Raw genomic sequence first — 8,589 nt, forward strand, 5'->3', positions numbered from 1 at the left:
GTGTGTTGACTATAGCGAGGGGGTGAGCCCATCACATACATCATCTGTCCTCCCTGGGCACAAGTTTATAGCATGCTTTTCCAGACACTGGAGATGAAATTCAATTGAAGGAGTGGCCACTGTGCATTACTGGGCCCCTAAGGTCAAAGTATGGTGGAGAGCACACTAGCCAGAAGGAAGAGAGGCAAGCTCTACAACTTGTTCTCTGCCCACAGCTTCATGTTGGCCCGTTTCTTGGCTGAGTAGAAGGCTGTGGGAAAATCCACTCACAAGAAATTTGCTGCTGTTCAAGGTCAGTTTAAGTATATGTCAACATCTCACGGCAAACAGGGCAAGTGTGGATGCCAAAGTACACAGAAAGAGCAGTGAGAGAAACGGGTGAGATGTAGAGGCCTGAGAAGCACCGATTACTCCTGCACTGCAAGTCATGTAATTACAAAAGGAGTAGAATCCAGAAGTCCACAAATTGTCAACAGTGAAGAAGGAAAGACAGAAACGGGGTGTGGCCATCGGCAATCACACCGAACTCTGGTTGAACAAACAAAGGTGCCCAGTATGATCTGAACACAGGCCTGATATCACACCTTTCCCAGCTGCCATTCATGAGAAACAGGGCCCCTGTGAGCTCACCTGTTCATGCCCAGAGCATGTCCATACTATGATACCCAAAGGACTCTTCCCTGTAAGCCCTCCTGAGCAACTACAGGGTACCAAGAGGATAGAAATAATGCAGGAAAAGTGTGCCTGGGTGGCTCCGTCAGTTGGGCATCTGACCCTTGATCACAGATCAGGTCTTGATCACAGGGTCATGAGTTCAAGCACTGTGTTGGACTCCATACTGGGTATGGATCCTACTTAAGAAAAGAAAGGAAAGAAGAAAAAGAAAAGGGCAAGGAAAGGGCAAAGGAAAGGAAGGGAAAGGAAAAGGAAAGACAAGGAAAGAAATATTGGAGGAAAACAGGCCAAGTGGATGGCCAGCACTGTCCCAGAGCTACTCAGGATACAAAGCACCCAGACAAGCATCCTATGTGACTGATGTCAGCAGAATGGTAGAATAGGAGATACCATCCTTCACCCCAACAAAAATGAATTCAAGAGCTGTCCATAAATGACATTAGCTGCAGAGGGCTCAAAAATCCAATTAAGGCCAATTACTACACAGTGGAGCATAGAGGAGAGTGCAAGCATGCAGAAAGGACAGCTGGAGACTTTACTGGCGGAGATGTGGGGATGGGGCAGAAATAAGGGCTGGACTGATCTCTACCACTCACACAAGGCAGGTGCTACAGCAGTCCCTGCTCAGCAGACTCCAGCTGCCTGCCTCACAGCAGACACTGGCATCTTTTGCCACCGAGTTGAACAACATGCATCACTATCATGGACTCAGTGAATATAAAGCTACTGTGTCCTGCTCCCCCCACTCAGGAGCTGCTGTTGTGCAGCTCCAGGACAAGGACTACAACTGCCCCCCAACCCTGTGCATTTCCTGGGCCCCAGATCTGCGCCTATGTGTGCCAGCATTCCAGACCTTGACCCCCCGCTGCATCAGGTCCACCTGTGTCTTCCAGGAAATGGAAATATTCTCCAGATAGGCTAGCCAGGTGCCAGGACCTCACAGCCACTGTATGTCCATGCACACGCAGACACAAACTTCCTGGCTGCTTGGGGTGTGGCTGCAACTCACAAAGCAAACTAACACCACTGAGGTGTAATCAGCGTCCCAGGGCCAAAGCTGCTGTCACTCTGAAAGTGCCCGCACACCAGACCCTCTTCCATGGCTACTCCATGAGTGCCAGCCCATCAGACACCAGGGCCACTGCCACCACCCACAGGGTGCCTAAAAGTCAGACTCAGCACCGACATCAACTCTGCCACAATACTCTCCATGGAAAAAAAGCCATCAGGTGCTCCTCAGCAGTCTTCTCCACTGCTTTGGATACTACAGCCTCGACCATCCTGCTGTCTCTTCCCCGATGCCTTCGCTGATGCTGACAGGTGACAGAGCTGCACAGAGAGTTTATCACTGGGCCTTCCCCAGATCCAGAACGGCCACACCCCACGAAGCTGACACCCTTGCACCCACCTGTAGGTGAAGGACTCTCCTGACCAAAAGTACCACAAAGTCTGGAAGAAGTGACCACACCATCAAATGTGCAAACATCAATGCAAGGATGTAAGAAACAAAATATCAAGGAAACATAACACCATTAAAGAAATACAATAATTTATCAGAAAACACACCCAAGGAAATGGAGATATGCGATCGGACAAAATTCTTTCTTTCTTTTTTTTTTTTAAAGGAAACCACTTTTTTTTTTTTTTTTTTTAAGATTTTATTTATTTATTTGAGAGAAAGAATGAGAGAGAGAGAGCATGAGAGGGGGAGGGTCAGAGGGAGAAGCAGACTCCCCGCCGAGGAGGGAGCCCAATGCGGGACTCGATCCCGGGACTCCAGGATCATGACCTGAGCCGAAGGCAGTTGCTTAACCAACTGAGCCACCCAGGCGCCCTATTGGACAAAATTCAAAATAATTGTTTTAACAAAGTTTAGTGAGCTACAAGAAAACACAGGTAGACGATTCAACAAGATACACAATAAAATAAGCTGTTCAACAAAGATATAGAAATCATAAAAAGGAACAAAATGGGTTGGCCAAGGATGCAGTGAGGTGTAGTCACTGGTGGCCACTGGTAGTCTGAGTGGAGTGAGGAGTAGACTCACCTGAGAGTTGCATGTTATAGGCACACCTTCATCCAGATGCCCACAGGTGCCTGCCCCCACTGAGGTCATAGACATTGGCAGAGAGGAACAACAGGGTGGAGAATCACACCACACTTTATACTAGCAATACAGGAGAGTTCCTGGTGTGCCACTCTCCAAAAGGAGGGTCAGATATAAGCACTGAAAACTGAATCAATAGTTGGTAATAGTCCACCTAATCACCGATAGGACTCCTAATGAGACCACAGGCAGCTGGGAAGACATCAAAATATGAGGAAATGGAGCAGTACTAGATCATAATATATACTTATACAACACTAAATCCTCTTAATACCACCTACTTTTTAAGAACAAGGATGGCATATAATGTGTGGGAGAGAAGAATGTTTCTGTCTTTCTATATAGACTATCCTTAATGAACTGGTCTTTGTAGCAGAACTGTTCTACTCATTCTTCGTGTTAGAGAACGTCCCACAGGGCTGCACCAGCACAACCAGTCTGTGCTTTTACAGTCTCTTCTTATCAATTACCAGAGTGATCTATGTGACCTTCCACCACTGGACTTGCATGGGTGGGTATTAAACTCTTCAGGCATAATTAAACCAACCAGAAACAAGATGGTATATGTACTCGTTTTGTCTTAGGTGTCTAGCTCTGAAATATCAACTAGATGGAAATACTGGAGACCCATTTAATTTGCAGCAAAGATGCTTTGCTTTGCTTCTGTTAAAGGATTAGGGCTTTGGGAGGCTTAACTGCAGAAGTTTAGTTTATTGTACTCTTGTACTGCCCTTGTTTTTTGAATATTCCAACTTATAACTGTTGCATCAGAAGAAATATTTCAACAAAGTGTCCTTTGGATATTAACAACTGCAATCATCTGATGACTTTCTTATCCTCTAACTAAAAGTTACTCATTTGAGATGTTGTTTGTTTAGAATCAAGGTCCTTTGTATATTTACATGTTACAGGTGATGGAAATCATTCCAAAGGGGCTATTTTAGAATACATGTAGGGGCACCTGGGTGGCTCAGTGGGTAAGTGTCTGATTTCCGCTCAGGTCATGATACTAGAGTCCTGGGATCAAGCCCCTCATGGGGCTCTGTGCTCGGTGGACAGTCTGCTTCTCTCTCTCCCTCTGCCCCTCCCCTCTGCTTGTGCTCGCACGTGCTTTCTCTCAGATAAATAAAATCTTAAGAAGAGAGAAAGAATACGTGTAGAGAAATGCTTTGAAGTAGTGTGATATAAACTATACGATAAAATGGAAATTTCATATATTCACAAAAATTCTGAATTGGTAAAAATTAACTTAATCTCTGGTATTAAATGTTTACATTAAAATAAGATGGTGACACTGTCCCATTAAAAAAATGCGGGGAAAAGAGAAAGAGTCCAAGATGGCGGAGGAGTAGGAGACCTTAGTTCTGTCTGGTCCCAGGAATTTGGCTAGATAGCTATCAAATTATTCTGAATACCTGTGAACTCAACGGGAGACCTAAGAAAAGAATTGCTGCATGTCTACAAATAGAAAAGCAACCACTTTCTGAAAGGTAGGAGGTGTGGAGAAGTGAATTCAAGGTGATATATCAGAAGATAAACCACAGGGGTAGGGAGCCTCTGGAAGTCGGCCACTGGAAAGTGATACACCAGCAGAATGCAAAATCAGAACTTTTAGAAGGCTGTTCCAGTGAGGTATGTCCCTGCCTGAAAGGTGCTCAGGTAGCAAGCAAGGAAGAATACTAGGTGGGACAGTGTGGTCTCAGGATCCTTGGGGTCACAGAAAGAACAGAGGTGCCTGAGTGCTGCAGAGTCCCCAGACATTGGAGCGAGGAATCCGGCTGCAATCAGGGAGCCCAAGAGTGGGGACTCAGCTCAGTGTTGCCATAAACCATGAACTGCCACACAGTAGGGCAACCACTCTCCAAGCAGGGGCTCAGCAAGCGTCAGAGCCCTGGCGAGATCCCTCTTCCGCATGCGCACTGCAGGGGTCTACAGGGTTTGGAGACTCCCAGGGTCCCAAACGCTTCGTCACAGGCTGGGTGAGCCACGGAGTACGGCCAGAGACCAGGGAGCCAGGAGTGACTGCCTGCATTTCCCTGAGGGTGCACTGAGGGAGTGGGGGGCGTGAGGTTCTGGCTCTGGGCCTGGAGACTGGGAGGCCGCCATTTTTGTTATCATCTGCTTAAGCTGCAGGGAAAGCCTTCAGGGAACAAAAGCCATATATAGCAATCCAGAGCCCCTTACTTAGCTGGGCCTCCTGACAAGAGGGGTAAAATTCCTCCCAGGGCAAAGACAACTGAGAATCAGCGCAAGAGGCCCCTCCCCCAGAAGATCAACAAGAACGTCCCACTAAGACCAAGTTTACTGATCACACAGAACTGCAAAACTCCAGCACTAGGGGAAAACTGTACATAGAATTCATGGTATTTTTCTCATGATTCCTTAGCCTTTCAATTTTAATTTTTTTCTTTTTCCTTTTCAACTAATTTCTTATTTCATCAACTCTTTTTTTAAAGTCTTTTTTAATTTTCATTTTTAGAGTTACATTCTATTTTTCCATTGTATTTAATTATATTTTTGTATATATATGTATTTCTTTCTTTACAGTTTTGGGATGCAGTTTCATATAACAAACACACCAAAATACACATAGAATGTAATGTATCGCTCTGTTCTCTTCACCTAATTATATTCTCTTTTTTTTAAGTCTTTTTTTTTTTTTAAAGATTTTATTTATTTGACAAAGAGAAACACAGCGAGAGAGGGAATACAAGCAGGGGGAGTGGGAGAAGAAGCAGGCTTCCCGCTGAGCAGAGCCCGATACAGGGCTCGATCCCAGAACCCTGGGATCATGACTTGAGCCGAAGGTAGACACTTAACAACTGAGCCACCCAGGCACTCCATTTTTAAGTCTTTTTTAATTTTCATCTTTACAGTTACATTCTATTCCTTCAATGTATTTAATTTTATTCTTGTATATATAAGTTTTTCTTTCTTCATAATTTTGGGATGTAGTTTCTTCTAATAAACAGAACAAAATACACCCAGGATACAGTGTATGTTTACCTGTTTATATTTTTTTCTTGTCTTTAATTTTCATTTGTAAAGTTACATTCTATTCTTTCGCTGTATTTAATTTTATTTTTTTACATACTTGTTTTTCGTTCCTTACACTTTTGGGATCTAGTTTTCTAACAAACAGACCAAAATACACACAGGATCAGTGTACTGCTCTATTCTGTTCACCTGATTATATTCTCTCTCACTTTTTAACAATTTTTATTTTTTTCGGTTTCTGGTCTCTTCTGATTTCTTTAGTATATATTTCTAAGGGGTTGTTGTTGCCATTTTAGTATTCTGTTCTCTCGTCCAACTATTCTCTGGACAGAACGCCAAGACAGAAAAACTTACCTCAAAAAAGAGAAGAGGCAATACTGACTGCCAAGGACCTAATCAGTATGGATATAAGTAAGGTGCGGAACTAGAGTTCAGAAAAAGTTATAAAGATACTAGAGGGGCTTGAAAAAAACTATAGAAGACAATAGAGAATCCCTTTCTGAAGAAATAAAAGAACTAAAATCTAGTCAAGTTGAAATAAAAAAGGCTATCAATGAGAGGCAATCAAAAATGCAGGCTCTAGGGGTGCCTGGGTGGCTCAGTCGGTTAAGCGTCTGCCTTCAGCTCAGGTCATGATCCCAGGGTCCTGGGATCAAGCCCCACGTCAGGCTCCTTGCTCAATGGGAGCCTGCTTCCCCCCCTCCCTTTGCCTGCTGCACCTTCTGTTTGTGCGCTCTCTCTGTCAAATAATTAAAATCTAAAAAAAATGGAGGCTCTAACTGCTAGGATAAATGAGGCAGAAGAGTGAATTAGTGATATAGAAGACAAAATGATGGAGAATAAAGAAGCTGAGAAAAAGAGAGATAAACAAGTACTGAATCACAAGGGGAGAATTTGAGAGATAAGTGATACCATAAAGCAAAATAATATTAGAATAATTGGGATGCCAGAAGAAGAGGAAAGATAAGGGTGGAGCAGAAGGCATACTGGAGCAAATTATAGCAGAGACCTTCCCTAATCTGGGGAAGGAAACAGGCATCAAAGTCCAGGAGACACACAGAATACCCCTCAAAATCAATAAAAATAGGTCAACACTTCGACATATACATAGTGAAGCTTGCAATCCTCAGAGACAAAGAGAAACTCCTGCAAGCATCTTGGGACAAGATGTCCATAACTTACAAGGGTAGAAAAATTAGACAGGCAGCAAACCCATCCACAGAAACCTGGAAGGCCAGAAAGGACTGGCATGATATATTCAGGGTGCTAAATGATAAAAATAGGCAACCAAGAATACTTTATCCAGCAAGGCTGTCATTCAGAATAGAAGGAGAGAAAAAGAGCTTCCAGGACAAAGAGAAACTGAAAGAATTTATGTCACTAAACCAGCCCTGCAAGAAATATTAAAGGGGATCCTTTAAGCGAACAGAGAACCCAAAAGAAACAAAGACCAGATAGGAATAGAGAAAATATATAGAAACAGTGACTATTCAGGTAATAAAATGGCACTAAACTCTTTATCTTTCAATAGTTACTCTGAATGTAAATCGCCTAAATGCCCCAATCAAAAGACAGGGTATCAGATTGGATAAAAAAACAAGACCCATCGATATGCTGTCTGCAAAAGACTCATTCTAGACCCAAAGACATCTCCAGATTGAAAATGAGGGAGTAGAAAACCATTTATTAAGCTAATGGACATCAAAAGAAAGGTGGGGTGGCAATCCTTATATCAGACAAATTAGATTTTAAACCAAAGACTAATAAGAGATGAGAAAGGACACTATATCAGACTTATTGTCTATCCAAACAAGAAGATCTAACAATTGTAAATATTTATGTCCCTAACATGGGAGCAGCCAATTATATGAAACAATTAATAACCAAAACAAAGAAACATATCGATAATAATACAATAATAGTAGGGAACTTTAACACCCCACTCATTGCAATGGACCGAACATCTAAGCAGCAGATCAAGAAGGAAATAATGGCTTTGAATGACACACTGGACTGGATGGACTTCAAAGATATATTCAGCATTCCATCCTAAAGCAACAGAATACACATTCTTCTCGAGTGCACGTGGAACATTCTCCAGAACAGATCACATGCTGGGTCACAAATCACGTCTCAACTGGTACCAAAAGACTGGGATCATTCCCTGCATAGTTTCAGACTACAGTGTTTTGAAATTTGAACTCAATCACAAGAGGAAAGTTGGAAAGAACTCAAATACATGGAGGCTAAAGAGCATCCTACTAAAGAATGAATGGGTCAACCAGGAAATTAAAAAAGAACTTAAAAAATTCATGGAAACAAATGAAAATGAAAACACAACTGTTCAAAACCTTTGGGATGCAGCAAAGGCAGTCCTAAGAGGGAAGTATATAGCAATACAAGCCTTTCTCAAGAAACAAGAAAGGTCTCAAATACACAACCTAATCTTACACCTAAAGGAGCTAGAGAAAGAACAGCAAATAAAGCCTAAACCCAGCAGAAGAGAATAAAGGTTAGAGCAGCAATCGATGAAATAGAAACCAAAAGAACAGTAGAACAGATCAACGAAAGTAGGAGCTGGTTCCTTAAACAAATTAATAAGATTGATAAACCCTGGCCAGACTTATCAAAAAGAAAAGAGAAAGGACCCAAATAAATAAAATCATGAATGAAAGAGGAGAGATCACAACCAACACCGACAAAATACAAGCAATTATAAAAACATACTATTAGCAACTATATGCCAAAAAATTAGGCAATCTCAAAGAAATGGATGCATTCCTAGAGACATATAAACTACCAAAACTGAA

General features: G+C 42.5%; 1 protein-coding gene across 1 annotated transcript in view; it reads left to right on the forward strand.

Annotated features, from left to right (window-relative positions):
* Nucleotides 1-8,589, forward strand: part of ZNF274 (zinc finger protein 274) — a 365,529-nt gene that overhangs the window by 107,050 nt on the left and 249,890 nt on the right. The gene's annotated exons all lie outside the window — the stretch shown is intronic.

Source organism: Leptonychotes weddellii, chromosome 16 (genome assembly GCF_054177405.1).
Source record: "Leptonychotes weddellii isolate Sample4059 chromosome 16, ASM5417740v2, whole genome shotgun sequence".
NCBI lineage: Eukaryota > Metazoa > Chordata > Mammalia > Carnivora > Phocidae > Leptonychotes > Leptonychotes weddellii.